This window comes from Danio rerio, chromosome 10, assembly GCF_052040795.2.
Source record: "Danio rerio strain M-AB ecotype USA chromosome 10, GRCz13ab, whole genome shotgun sequence".
Taxonomy (NCBI): Eukaryota; Metazoa; Chordata; class Actinopteri; order Cypriniformes; family Danionidae; genus Danio; species Danio rerio.
The window spans coordinates 33945985-33962140 of record NC_141030.1 but is presented as its reverse complement, the minus strand read 5'-3'; the positions used below and the strand labels follow the sequence as shown (position 1 = coordinate 33962140).

General features: G+C 33.4%; 1 protein-coding gene and 1 long non-coding RNA gene across 7 annotated transcripts in view; one reads left to right on the top strand and one right to left on the bottom strand.

Moving 5' to 3' along the window:
• The window catches only part of ntm (neurotrimin), a 628604-nt gene that overhangs the window by 362178 nt on the left and 250270 nt on the right, over nt 1-16156 (bottom strand).
• Nucleotides 3662-5618, top strand: LOC147835101 (uncharacterized). Its single transcript, XR_015500604.1, has 2 exons — nt 3662-3961; nt 4711-5618. It is a non-coding gene; the product is annotated as an uncharacterized LOC147835101 (long non-coding RNA).

The window sequence follows — 16156 nt, the reverse complement described above, 5'->3', positions numbered from 1 at the left end:
TCAGGTTAATGATGTCATAAACCTTTCAGATTACGCACACACACCTCGCGCAGCAAAGGGGCATGGCCAGAGGCACTGTAATGTTATAACAGAGATGCTTTCTGGGGATGTGGAGCTGATCTGCGAATCACAACACATGTTAGCCCTCTTGAGTCTCTTGAGGGAGGGTATTCAGAGGAAATAGGACATTCTCTTTCATGTTATCTCAGTAGCTGTATATAATCAAAGAAAGATAAATGAAAAAATAACATGATTTTCTATAAATGAAGCATGAGGACACTTTGCTTTGCATCTTATAAACACAGTTAAGCCTTAAAATACACCCTGGACCACCCCTTTAAGGCATAATTCCTTCTATTAACAAACTATTAACTAAAATGTTTAGCTCAATAAAGTACTAATTAGCTGCCCATTATTAGTTAGTAAGGTAGTTGTTGGGTTTAGGTATTGGGATAAGATATGCAGAATAAGATCACACTGTAACACTTAACAATAACACATGAAAAATGATGTGGTAAAATGTAAACTAAACACTTATTATGAACTAATGATGAGTCATTGCATGTGTTTATCAAGAACTAACTTTAACATGAGTCACAAGAGTTCATGAGTGAATAACGACTAGTTTATACTTGATTAAACCATCATCATGAACTTATGATATATCAGTGTGTAATTATATTATGTCTTTACTTGGAGGGGCGCATACTCATTAACCCATTCTTAACTACTTATTAACTCCTTATGCACGTCCATCTAGTGAGAATGAGGTAATGGTGATGTGCCCCTCCAAGTAAAACCATGGCATAATAACACATTAGCAGCTCATCAGTTCACTTTGGTTACATTTAGCTTAAACTTAAATGTTAATTAACACATGCATTACCAACCATATATTAACAAGTAATAGTTGTTCACACATGAACATTGTGACTTTTGTAGTTAAAGTTCGTAATTAGCGCATACATTAAATTATCATTAGTTTATCATAAAGCATTCATTCATTCATTCATTCATTCATTCATTCATTCATTCATTTTCTTGTCAGCTTAGTCCCTGTATAAATCCGGGGTCGCCACAGCGGAATGAACCGCCAACTTATCCAGCAAGTTTTTACGCAGCGGATGCCCTTCCAGCCACAACCCATTTCTGGGAAACATCCACACACACATTCACACACACACTCATACACTACGGACAATTTAGCCCACCCAACTCACCTGTACCACATGTCTTTGGACTGTGGGGGAAACCGGAGCACCCGGAGGAAACCCACGCGAAGGCAGGGAGAACATGCAAACTCCACACAGAAACGCCTACTGAGACGAGGTTCGAACCAGCGACTCAGCAACCTTCTTGCTGTGAGGCGACAGCACTACTTACTGCGCCACTGCGTCACCGTTATTATAAAGCAATGTTTAGTTAATTACATCATTATCCATGTACTGTTATTGTAAAATGTTACCAATCACAGGTTATTAGTACTAATAAACAGCCAACATAATAATAATAAGCTGGTTATAATAGCTGGTATTCAAACTAAAGCATCACCATTATTTTATTTTTTTTTGTTTCTTAAAAAATTGTGCTAGCATGAATACATATTGCTAAAATGTTTCAAATATGAATAAGCATATTTTGTTGTTTTAACACATTTAGCATGCTGTTTTAGCACTATGCTAGCCATGTATATTGCTAACATTTTTATCACATGGCTAAGACATTTTAGCAGTCACTGATACATTTTTGATTTCGCCAGCATGAATTAGCATACTAGCATGTTTTAAAAAGTTAATTCAGGTATAATAAATTGCATTGTAATTTATAATATCTGTTAGCATCTTTTTTATGTATGTTAGCATGTTTTGTATAAATACACTGTAAAAAATCCTGGTTGCTTTAAATTTTTAAGCTGGATGAACCATTGAACTAATATTAAGTTAAACTGGCTTAAAACTGTCTGCATAACTTAAATATTTAACTTAGACCATGATTAACTTACAGTAGTTTAATAAGTTACAATGAACTAAAAACATATGCTATATTAGAACTAATTGTTCATATTGTTGTACAGTGCAGCAGAAGTCCATTCTAAAATTAAGAATAAAGATACATACAATTGTTGTGATTTTAATGCAAATATATATATATATATATATATATATATATATATATATATATATATATATATATATATATATATATATATATAATAACCTATAAATGCATAATATATACATATTATAATTGATATGTTGTTTGTTTGTAATGTATAGGCCCATAGTACTGATGCATATCTTATTTATGTGTGACACTAAACTCTTTGAACTCAGTCCCAGTCTGTTATATTGTGATATTTATCAAAAGAAAAAAACTGAAAATTCTGTGTAGAGCATTCCTGTTGAGTGTACGTATGCACTATTTTGATGTAAATGCCAAAGCACTGTGACACACACTGGCGTAAACAAATAGTCCAAAAAGACCACAAGGTTTAATCATAGGCTGCAGCCCAAAGATCTCCCACTTCTGCTCTGCTTGAAATGCCATTCCTGCAGTTTTGTTGACGCCACTTTCCTTTTCCAATTGTCTCATCAATACCTGCGAGCAGGAGGTTGGCCTGAGCGCTCTCAAAGAGGTTGTGCTTGCACTTGTCGTGTCAGTCCCTGCTTATTTGTTGTTGGCAGCAAAACAGTCTGCATGGCTTCTCTAGAACTTTCTGAACTTACAGAAGAGTCTTAGAGTCTGAGATTCAGCGGCTTCAAGTAAATTTAAAAGCTGTGTCCATCTAAAACTGCATGTTCACTCAGGACTAATAAGTGTATGGAATTGAGAGGACTGTATCAGGAAAGAGGGAATTAAAATGAGTGAATTTACACAGAGAACAGCCTGTCGTAAACAATTTTGTCATGAACACTACACCTACAATTCTGTAATATATACTTTTCGGCTCTATGAATTAAATGTCACTGTTCATTTGTCACATGTACTGTATTATTTGATGACAAAAAGAACAAAAACAGCTGCCGATATTCATTCATTAATTTTCCTTTGGCTTAGTCCCTTAGATCAAGGGTCACCACAGTGGAATGAACCGCCAACTATTCCGGCAAATTTGGGTGCCACGCCTCCTTTTTGAAATCGTACATTTTCATACGACTGAACTTGTATGAATTTGTATGAATTAGCCACTAAATTGACAAAAGGTAAAAGGTTTAAGTTTTCTCGTGAGATCAGGCTGGAGCACCCAGAGGAAACCCACACAAACATGAGGAGAACATGCAAACTCCACACAGGAATGCAACCAGCGACCTTCTTGCTGTGAGGTGATCGTGCTTCCCACTGCGCCATCATGTCACCCACAAATGACTGAATACTACTTGCAATTGTAATCTGATTACATTGCTAATTACTGCATTTAAAAAAAAAAAACAATCAGATTACTAATTACTTTGACTACTTTGGAGTTACTTTGAAAACAAATCAAGCCTAAAAGAATAGATTATAAACAAAATATCGCAAAGCTTCGAAAACAGTAACTTGGCCTAATACAAATCTAAAAGATTGTATCCCTATTTGCGCCTTAACATTCTTGGGTTAAAACCTGCCTCATAATGAAAAATGTACATTTAAATGTGCCTATATAGTGTTTTTTTTTTTTTTTACTGACAAAGATGCAGACTATACAATCAAAAAACTATACATTTTTTTAACTTGTTCAAACTACTTAAATGAGCTGAAACAGCACAATTTTTGAGATTTCATTGGAACTTTTTTTTTTTTTTCAATCAACAAACATTTGTTAAAAGTGTTAAGTTAACAATCAATTTGTGTTGGGACAACATGAAACAATTGTGTGGAACCCTACATATTTTACAGTGTACAGTATGTGTATGCCAGTATGAAACATTAAACCGAGGTCCTGACTGTCTGTTAAAAATGGCACTTCTGGTAAAGAATAATGGTGTAAAGCTGGATTTATACTTTCGCCTGGTGCCACATCGTGCACCTCCGCTGATTGCGCGCGCACCTCGCAAAACAAACAAGGCTTTTATACACGCCGCATTTGCCGTTGTGATATTGTTTAAAATGACAGGAGGCGATCAAAAGAAACTGACCGTAAAGACAGACGGATAAACAGAGAAGTAGAAAGTTTCCGGAACTATGTCATATTATTAATATCATTCCGTATTTTTAAGCAAATTATTTTTATTGTTTAAATTGTAATTATTTTAATGATTATAAGGATTTTTATAACAATTCAAGATTTTTTTAAAATCAAACTTTAATGCATCACTTGCGTTTGTTCATATTTCAGACAGTTTTACCTATTAAAGTGTAATAAAATATTAATGACAACAGAACATGGGCTGCTCTACAAATATATATTTTTATTATGGCAAGAATAAAAGCAGAATAAAAGAGCACACTTTCTTAAAAATACAGATTTGACACATTATTGACACATTAAATACAATTGACACATTATTGTTTGGCTAGTTTTTGCCCTCTATTATGACAGAAATCTCTTCAAAGTGTTTCATATTCAACTCAAGTCAAACGTGGCGCCACGTGCCTTGTTCGCTCGAGTCTCAAAAAATGCTATGCGCACCGCCAGCCGAAATCATGTTGTGCACACCCAAAGCGAACATCTGCAAACTCCGCAAAGACATCACATTTGCCGCGCGCACTCAAGCAAACAAGCAGACGCAGTGAGTATAAACCAGGCTTAACCCCGGTGTCCTGGCCAAAGTCCCTTCATTGGCCCTTACTCATCATGGCCTCCTAGTCATCCACAATGATGCCATTATCCTGTGGCTGCCGTGGCATCATTCAAGTGGATGCTGCACACTGGTGGTCGTGTGGTAAGACTCCCTGCAAAATTGCAAAGCTCTTTGGGTTTATGGCCATTTATGCAGGGCATTTATGGACACGATTAATGCCCTAGATAAATACACATTACTTACTTACTTACATTGTATACCTTAGTAAAAAATCCTAAATAAAATTAAAACAGTTCCCCTAATATTTGAAATCAGTACTAAGGAGCATACAAGTGAATGCTCACTGGCACTATAGTGCAAATCATGGTTTTAAAAGGCACATAACTGTTCATCATCTCTTATCACTTCATTTACAATGTAAATAACACAATTATATTGACTTTAGTGATTATAATCAAATTACACAAATTTAAAACTTTACATTACTGTGTTCCCAGAAAATGTAATTACAGTATAATGTAACATGTAACACCCAAATCTATGTAGGTAACCCTGGTGTAATTTCTGGATTTAATTAGCTTCCTCCAGTGTTCAGCTTTGTTTCTCCTTTTTCTGTTTTGCTCAAAGACCAATGCTAATGTGCTTCACTGAGTGTATATTGGATGTACACTCGAAATCAGAGTGAATTAAGGGTAAAAAGTCAGAATTCAGACACCACTGCAAATGCCAATCATCCAATGTAGTGCAGTTCACAGTGAATAGGGAGCACTTTTAAACAAACATAATCTCATGTCCCTCGATTCTCAAGAACAACCCTAAGCGGCACCTGTATTTGTGTGTGTGTGTTTGTGTGTGTGTGTGTGTGTGTGTGTGTGTGTGTGTGTGTGTGTGTGTGTGCTGTTTGTAACCACTGGCTTGGCAAATCCAGCAAATATTCCTAGATGGCTGTGCTCTCACCATCTGATTGAGTGGGATGTTGCACGTCAATATTTTCACTGAGCTGTCTTTGTGCTGTAGGTACATAATCCGTTCAAACGGATGGCTGACTGTTAAAATTGAACCGACGCTTTCCAGCCCAACATGTTAATATTCAGCCCACTGTTATGTCTTGTTGTGAGGCAGACTTTTGTTCTGCTGTGTTCCGTAATTACTGACATGAATATTTATGCGATGCATACACACGTGGATACTCAAAGAGCCTTTATTATTGTATACAAATGCACTGTGATCGTCAACTTGTTTACTCTATTGGTTTATAAGCGACTGTTTGTCAAAGATGAAATAAACAAGGGCATGAGGCTTCATCAATCAAGCGAACAAATGACTTGGAAATATTTCATCTCACATGCCATCTCCTACATGTTACCCCACATGAGATTCTTCTGGAATAGCTAAACGTCATGCAACCTTGTGGTTTTCTTTGGATTTGCAAGATGTCTGGTGTTTAGGTAAAAACCTAGACAAATGTCAATGATGTAAATGCTAAATCTATGTTTTGCTACAAACTGAAGTAGGTGTTTTTTACCATTCTGTAATTTGCAAACAATTAGACTAATAAGTCACGACAACCAAAATAAATGATTATGTGCAGTCAAGCAGAGTTTATTGTAAAAACGTTTATGATGTATAACGCATGACATAGCAAAAACTTTGGGTATAGATGAGTTTTGTGCTTTTGAAAGCTTAAAAATAAAAGCCACTATCCAACAACACTACAAAGCATGGAGGGATAAAATTGAAATATACACTGAAGAAAATGGTTCAAAGATGATTCCTTGGATTTACTTTTTTTTGAGTTAAGTAGTTGTCAACAATTTATTTGGGCTGAATTTAAACAAATAAATTATGTTAAACATTACTAAATTTAATTAAATTGTTTAAATTTAGCGCAGAAATTGTTTGCAACAATTTTGCAGACATCATTTTTTTTAGTGTGACTGTTTGTCTGACAGAAAAAAAAGTCATATATTGTAGACAAAGAACAGCTTAAGGGTGAGAAAATTGGGGGGTAATTAAAAATTTTGGGTGAACAAAAAGCTCAATATGATGATGTGATGATACTTGCGTTTCTAAAATAATGCGCAGTTGGTAATGCATACCGCTTAATGGTGTATTATTCTTTAACAATTGTTGCAAAGTCTATATTAGGTAACCCTGTTTGTCAAATAAACAACCAAACTAATTACAATTAGGTCACTTAATATGCCAGTTAAATATTCTTCCTGAATGAGCTGCTCTTGGATGGCAAAAGCTGCAATGCGTAACTTTTGCTGTGACCAAATGAGAGACTATAGCATACGATTCCTGTTAAAGAAAAGCTAACGTCATGATTCGATTGCCTTCTCTTTCTTTCAGTTTAGACGCAATAATCCGATCCTAATACAGGTTTATAGTGTCAGATTTATATTGTGTGTGTGCTGAACTTGAGGAGATAAGGGAGTGACATTGCCATTTAAAACCAATCAATGAGATGCTATCAGCTTTTCCGAAGCAGATTTGAGTCCAGCATGTCAAACAGAAGAAGCCCATCTTGTTCTGCCTTCTGTATTTAATAAGACATTTGTTCAGTCCAATACAAACCCAATTATAATGTATAAACACACAATTATAATATTCAAACATTATTATTTCATCAGTATGCTCACTGACATATTCATAGCTGTGCTGCTATTGTGTAAAAAGAGCTAGCTCTGACAGTTTGCTGTGGTGTTTTTCGTTTTTCCTCTTAAATCTAAGGCTGTGCAGAAATGCTGTAAACATGGGCAACGCGATCAAGAGCTAATTAAAACCATTCATTAGAAAGGTAATTGAGGGAGTATTCATCTCAATCCAACTAATGCAAAGAGAAACGCGAACATTTACAAGAGGGAATTAAACTGCACGTTCAAACTTTTACATTTATTTACTTTGCCAGTAACACAGATGTGGTGTAGTGTTTAGCACACAGAAAGCTGTGCAGTGCGTGTCATTTCCCAAACTTCCTTTACCACCATGCATTTTTAGTGATTTATTCAGCCAACAGGGGTGGCACAGTGGCTCAGTGGTTAGCACTGTTGCCTCACAGCAAGAAAGTCGCTGGTTCGAGTCTCGCCTGGGCCAGTTGGTATTTGTATGTACTCCCCATGTTCACGTTTCCTCTGGGTGCTCCACTTTCCCCCACAGTCCAAAGACATGCACTATAGGTGAATTGGATGAACTAAATTGGCCGTAGTGTATGAGTGCATGTGTGAATGTGAGAACGTCTGATTGTTTCCCAGTACTGGGTTGAGATTGGAAGGGCATTCACTGAGTAAAACATATTCTCGAATAGCTGGCGGTTCATTCCACCATGATGACCCCTGATAAATAAGGGACTAAGCAGAAGGAAAATGAATGAATGAATGTCAGCCAACAGGTATTACTGTTTCCACCTGGTATTAACATCCCATCGAAAATGTCTCTTGTGTTTAAACCTTGTAGTGCATGAACGTTCAGTGCTACAAAACCCTTGCAGTGAGCTAAAAAATAAATAAATTATATATATACAAGTACGTATATAAGTACGTTTTATAAAGAGTGATTATTGCGTGCATTTTCTTTTTACCTAATTTATTAGCAATTTATTGAGTGACGACAAAAAATGACTGCCTTAATGCCAGCCTTTAACATATGAGGCACACTGAAAATAAATATGGTTTTGAAAATTTTAGTAGGGAAAATAGTACAAGTAAATTTAAAAAGGAAGAAAGGTAAACAAATACTTGCATGAATTATACTTACATATTTCTACTTACATATGCTTTACTTTGACCTTTAAGCTTAATTTAGACTTAAAAATAAAAACATTTTTGTAATTAATTAAAAAATAAAACACATAAAAATAAAAATATATATTTTTTTAAATATAGCAATCAAATAATTAAAGTTAAAATAGTACTGAAATATTATTCAAATAGCATTTTCTTATTTCATATATATATATATATATGGCACTGAGTCGTGCGTTGGCCTTAGTGTCCCACCAGTGACAATATACAGCCACATCGTACTGCAGCTCATGTGATATTGCGTTTATACTCGTATTATACATAATCGTGTATAAAAGTTATTTTTACAAAGGTTCCCATAAACTGCATAGTTGAAATCTAAACATCTATATTCGAGACTAAAAAAGCCTCAAAAGTACATTTTGTCATCCAACAGTCCAACATTATGGGCGACGCAGTGGGTAGTCCTAGTGTATGAGTGTGAATGAGTGTTTGTGGATGTTTCTCAGAGATGGGTTGCGGCTGGCATCCACTGCTTAAAACACTTGCTAAGTAAGTTGGCGGTTTATTCCACTGTGGCAACCCTGGATTAATAAAGGGACTAAGCCAAAAAGAAAATGAACGTCCTACGCCACCCAACATTAATCCAAGCTAGTATCGAACTGGTGACCTTCCACATGGGAGTCGGTTGCTCTACTATAAAGGTTAAAGACCATGCACATGACTTACAAGCTAGGAAATAATATAATATAATATAATATAATATAATATAATATAATATAATATAATATAATATAATATAATATAATATAATATAATATAATATAATATCATCATAACATATCATATCATATCATATCATACAATACAATACAATACAATATAATATAATATAATATAATATAATATAATTTAGTCTAAATTGGGTATAACCACTTCTTTTTTTTCCACATATTATTAGTATTTTTTTTTTCTTTAAATATGTCCATTTCGAAAACCCCTGGGCTCAACTGTCCCATTTAACTGGATTTAATTCATCCCCCATGGACTTCAAATGGAAGTCCACATCCTTCAAAGGATTCACCCTCTGAATTAGGACACAACTTATAACAAAATCAAGGGAATATATGTGGTGTTTAAAGAGTGCAAACTGATTAAAATGCACTGTTAGTATCTCTTTAATTGGTAAAAAGACTAAATTCTCAACCTTTCATTTCCATCTGAATATTATCCGGATTTTTGGCCTGCACTAATATGGCCACTGGTGTCCATACGGTCATGTGTGGTGGTGAATTATGCAATGTCGTGCTGAGTTGTTTACCCGCTGTCTGCGTTCCAATAGCCTGATTGCATTGTGTTACCCGGTCGCCTCAGAGGAGAGCAGACCCTGCTAATGACTTTCTCATTCACATTGACCTTGAGGACTGCAGGTAATTAGACCTGAGCTGTTATTGTCTAATGGAAAGTTAAGGAGAGGCTGAACACTGCAGAAGCAGGGGGGAAAAAATCCCTACAATCCCAGTCTTCTCCCAGAGAGCATCAATCAGCAGTAACCAGAGGAACCTTCACCAAAGATGCATCAAATCAAAGCATTTTTATCGCTTTCAACCGCTTGTCTTTTCCATAGCATGGAGCTGTTATTTATGAATTCAATTCTGTTTTGCAGGGTTGTGTACGGAGAATGGCTTTACTGTATTTCACTGTCAACTCTGTCATCTCTGGCTGCGCATTATCATTCATAAACAAACACCAGGTGAGAGTCATAAATTGGTCTCTGGATGTGTTTCTAGACTCCTCGGTTTAGATTACACTGAAAAAAAGTGATTGTAACCGGAGAGGAATGCAGAAGATACAAATATGGTCAATAGTAAGTTTCCTTACGGTGATTAAATGTATTGTGACACTAAACTATTATTATTTTTTGTTTTGTTTTATTTTATTTAATCTGAGTAAGTGATGTTTCATTTATTTAAACATCACTTATATTTCATTATTCATTTTATATGAGTTTTGTATTCCATTTATCTTTTTTTTTGTTTAATAAACATTATTATGGCGTTTTTAACACTTTCCAAATATTGACATAAAATTGACCGACTGACATACACAGAATTTACTGTGTTAAGTTTTGCTTTTTGTTTAAGTTAATTAGTTTCTTTTGAGCTTTAACTTACATATAATGTTGTTCACTTATTGTTTATTGCATTGCTTTATTGTCATGTGTGTTTTCTTGATGGTTTTTAGTAGTTTTGTGTTCTATATATTATTATGTTGTTAAACTTGTAGAAAACGCTGTCTGTGATGTTTTCCATGAGCTTGCATTTCATCAAAATGTTTCTGTGGCAACATTTTATGTTTATTTCTATGTTTTTTTTTTACTTATTTTACCAGGAAAGTCCCACTGAGGTACAACATCTCTTCTACCAGGGACAGGCAGCATATAGGACAGAGTAACAGAAATATCATATCACAACACATGGACACACAAAAAAAATAATGTAAACCAGAATAAATTATTAAAACGTGCAGAGTTTTCTAGACAGAAAAATAGACAGATTTTAGAATATTTTTAAACATAGCAATAGATGGTCCAGATTTAATATATAGTATAGTATTTGAGCAGTACACCAACAAACTAGATTCACAGTTGAAGTCAGAACTATTAGCCCCCGTTAATTTTTTTTTCTTTTTTAAATATTTCCCAAATTATGTTTAACAGAGCAAGGAAATTTTCACAGTATATCTGATAATATTTTTCCTTCTGGAGAAAGCTTTGTTTGTTTTATTGTAGCAAGAATAAAAGCAGTTTTTAATTTAAAAATCAAACATTTTAAGGTCAACATTAACAGCCGCTTTAAAATATTTATTTTTTCGATAGTCTACAGGACAAACCATCACTATACAATAACTACAATAACTTGCCTAATTACTCTGACCTGCCTAGTTAGCCTAATTAACCTAGTTAAGCCTTTAAATGTCTCTTTAAGCTGTATAGAAGTGTCTTGAAAAAATACATTGTAAAATGTTATTTACAGTTATCATGGCAAAGATAAAATAAATCAGTTATTAGAGATGAGTTATTAAAAATATTATGTTTAGAAATGTGTTGAAAAAAATATTCTCCTGTTAAACAGAAATTAGGGAAAAAAATAAACACAGGGGCTAATAGTTCAGAAGGTTTAATAATTCTGACTTCAACTGTATACTGTGGTAATTTAGCAGTGTTATTTTATATAAATTACATTGATGTGCCCATGCACTTGAATCATACAGTGACAAATCATAAGACGCTATGATAAACAATATCCAAGTATTTATTTATTTATTTTTTTTTTTAACTGTAAAAATATGTTGCTGGGATATAAAGTACAGTTGAAGTCAGAATTATTAGCCCCCCTGAATTATTAGACCCCCCTGTTTATTTTTTTCCCTAATTTCTGTTTAATGGAGAAAATATTTTTTCAACACATTTCTAAACAATAGTTTTAACATCTCATCTCTAATAACTGATTTATTTTATCTTTGCCATGATGGCAGTAGTTGGCAGTTCATTCCGCTGGGACTAAGACGACAAGAAAATGAATAATGACAGTAAATGATATTTGACTAGATATTTTTCAAGACACTTCTATACAGCTTAAAGTGACATTTAAAGGCTTACCTAAGTTAATTAGGTTAACTAGGCAGTTAAGGGTAATTAGGCAAGTTATTGTATAACAATTGTTTGTTCTGTAGACTATCGAAAAAGAATCAGCTTGAAGGGGCTAATAATTTTGACTTTAAAAATGGTGTTTGAAAAATTAATAACTGCGTTTATTCCAGTCAAAATAAAACAAATAAGACTTTCTCCAAAAGAAAAAATATTATCAGGCATACAGTGAAAATTTTCTTGCCCTGTTAAACATAATTCGGGAAATATTTAAAAAAGAATAACAAATTCAAAGTGGGGCTAATAATTCTGACTTCAACTGTATATCTCCATAATCCAATACTGATAGAAATGCACACTCAAATAAATGTATTTACAGTATATAAATCATTATTATCGTTTATTTATTTATTTATTTATTTAATTTTTTTTTTTTTTTACAAGAAGTTTAATTTATTTTAAATTTCACAGGGAAGTGTTTAGTTTCCTGCAATCACGTTTCGTCTTGTCAGAAACAGATAAACATGACTATGGCAATGTTTTATGAGCATGTGACTGTCTATAAGTATAAATTATAAAATAATAATAATAATAATAATAATAATAATAAAATAAATAAATTAAATAAATAAATACATATCCACAGACACACAAAAAAAAAACTTTTGTAAAGAAATACAAAATAAAAATCAATAAATAAAAAGCAATTTATGTCTGTGTGTCGACATAAAACGTACATAATTAGTCTTCGTGAGATAAAACTGATTATTACTACTAATATTTGAAAGTAATTTAAACTCATGTAAGACTATGAGAAAAAAAGACATGATTTATGATAGCAAATTTATTAAAAATGTACTGTTGCTGTGGTAAATCAGCTTGCTCCTAGTAAAGATCCACTGTAATCATCCAAATTACTGTGAGGCTCCTGAAAAACTGAGAAAATTAGTAGGGTTGTTATTTTTGGGTTTGCTGCTCCTCAGCACTGGTGTGTGTTTCCAGCTTTGGCTTAATTGGAGAAACGGGTGACACTTGTTACGATCTCCATCACCGAACCCCTAAGAGAGTTTATTCTTAATCAGCTCTCTCATTATGGTATCCTAATCATCTTCACAGCTGCCGGACACTGATTATTTATGTCTTTAATTTTTCTCATGTCTCGATAACAGCTGTTAATGACCATAGTGCCCACGTCCATGAGATCTAATCAACGCACGCATTAAAACGAATAGTGATGTTGTCTAAAGTGGCAATATTTTCATAAAGGTTGATGCTTTCACTGTAAAGGTTGAGAACTTTTTCACTGTATTATTATCTCTGTAGTCTTATTTAGGTGGGTTGAAGAAGTTTATGATGTTTTTATTAAAAGTATCATAATAAAGTTTATTTCAGTTTCAGCCCACCAAAGTCTAATCTGTCCCACCACTTGCATTTTTTCACAGTTTTCAGTGTTTTATTTTACAGTTGATGCATTGATGATCAAATGCAAAGAGATTAGCAGATTTAACATGACAGGAAATGTCATATTCATTTGTTGTTTGTGTGTCACTTGGTGCATAAATGTGACTTCTCTTACAGTTTTGCACTTCAAATTAGTAACTTGTTAAATTTGTCAATTAATGGCACAATTACAGTCTTTAAAAGACAATATACTGTAAAAAAAAAGTCCTTCAAGCAGGTATTGGATCACTTTATTACAAAAAAACACTGGAGTTGTTTGTAGTGAGAATATGATCCGACTAGACCAAAATTCCAAAAGATGTTGCACATTTTTGGACTAAACCAGCAACTATAGTAACAGCCCCCCCTTTAAATATTAAAGTGCCCAATAGTGAGCTGATCAGTTTGTTATTTGCCTCTAGGCTGCAGTTTTAAAACAAGTTTTACCAGATTCACATTTTGTTTTAAATGATGGAAGATAATAATTATGTATTTAGGATTCATCTTTTTTTTCATATTATCTTTATATATATATATATATATATATATATATATATATTTTTTTTTTTTTCTAATCTCACTAGAGTATTTAAAAAACTGGATTAACTTTTAATTTAAATCCATATTTGTGTATAAATACATCGTAGTAAAATAGTGTAGTAAGCACTTTGACAACATTGTAGGAAATATTTTATGATGCATCAAAAATAGTAGTTAAGATCACCATCCGACAAGCTGATCCAGCAAAAAAATTAAATAAAAATTATGCGAATAACTGGGAAAAAAAATTAAAAATTCAGAAAAAAGAACCACCCCTTTCAATAGACTGGCTACGGGCCTGAGTAAGCTGCGCTGAGTGTATAGTGGGATGAGGGCAGGTATTTTTTTTACTGTAGGTAATACCCAAATTTCATCAATGTATAATTCTATGCCATTTTTTTTAGTAGAAATAAAAATTAGAAGTGCATTCACACACAAAAAAAGCTGCATCCATGCTTCATTCTTAAAATGTATAGTTTGTGTTAGTGGTGGATACTAACTATATAATATACGATGACCAGGGATACATTTAGCCAGTGCAGTACAATCTTCATACTAACGAAGTGATGTGTTCTCTCTTTGTTTAGAACTCCATAGGAATTTCAAATGATTCAAATCAAAGAAATTAGTGTGATGTAAAAAGAAACTAGAATGTATTCTTTATTGCCCTTGGTCTGAACCAAGTCAACCAAACTACAGGTATAAAAGCCCCCTAAAATTATGTATATGAAGGACAAACAAAGTATAAACATTTATAAATGTTGAATTTTTGTACTGAAAGTTGTTTCAATATATATATATATATATATATATATATATATATATATATATATATATATATATATATATATATATTTTATTTTTTTTATTTTTTATTTTTTTTATGACATTTAATTTTTCTATATTGAAGTTAGAAATTTCAGCATTGTGATAGCACTAGTGCATTGTGACCTCAAAAAGTGTCAACTAGCAATTTGCTCTCAATTACACACCAAGAGACCAGTCTAAGGACACTGACACTGCCTTCTATCAACAGTTTTGACACCTGAAATAAAAGCTTTTATTGTGCACTTGTCTCGCTGATATATTCCTCGCACAGACCTGCTGCTTTTGCCAGATGCTTGTGCCAGGGTTCTCCATCAGGGAGGCTATTTTTACTGGTCATGAATCAACCCAGATGAACACATTCGGAGCATCGTGAATGACAATGAGTGCTATTAATTAACCAATTCATAATACATTTTCTGCCTTTTGAGTTATCACACCGAGAATCACTATGAATCCAGATGACGGCCAGCACATAAAATGGTGCTACGACCCTTTTATATAAGCCAAAATCTAAAACTAATCTACAGTAAATAATGATCTTTACAACTTTTCAGAAGTATACCAAGACTGGAGCTGTTGTCACTTTTTTTTTTTTTTTTTTGGAGAGAAAAAAAAATGCATTACCTACATGAAATGCTAATAATTACGACTGAGGTAGAAGATAGATGGATGAATGGATGGATGGATGGATGGATAGATAGATAGATAGATAGATAGATAGATAGATAGATAGATAGATAGATAGATAGATAGATAGATAGATAGATAGATAGATAGATAGATAGATAGATAGATAGATAGATAGATAGATAGATAGATAGATAGATAGATAGATAGATAGATAGATAGATAGATAGATAGATCAAATGAATTAGCATCTTGCAAATCATGCTAACTAGAGGCTATTGACTAATTTGTTGCTATGTTTTCTAACAAGTTTAACATGATTCAACATCTTAACACATGGAATGAATTAGCATAACAACTGATTTAGCATCTTGCTAGCATCTTGCATCTAGCATTGTATCTTGATTTAGCACATTGCAAATATGTCTCTAGCATGTCAGCGTATTAATACATGGTTAGTATGAACAATTACTAAAATGAATGGCTGTTCATTTCTTTTCGGCTACTAACGTTTCTGTAAATTCCGTAGCGTTGTTAGAACACATGGCTAACATGTTTTAAGATGCGATTAAACGCCATGTTGTAAACCTTTGAACAAACATTTA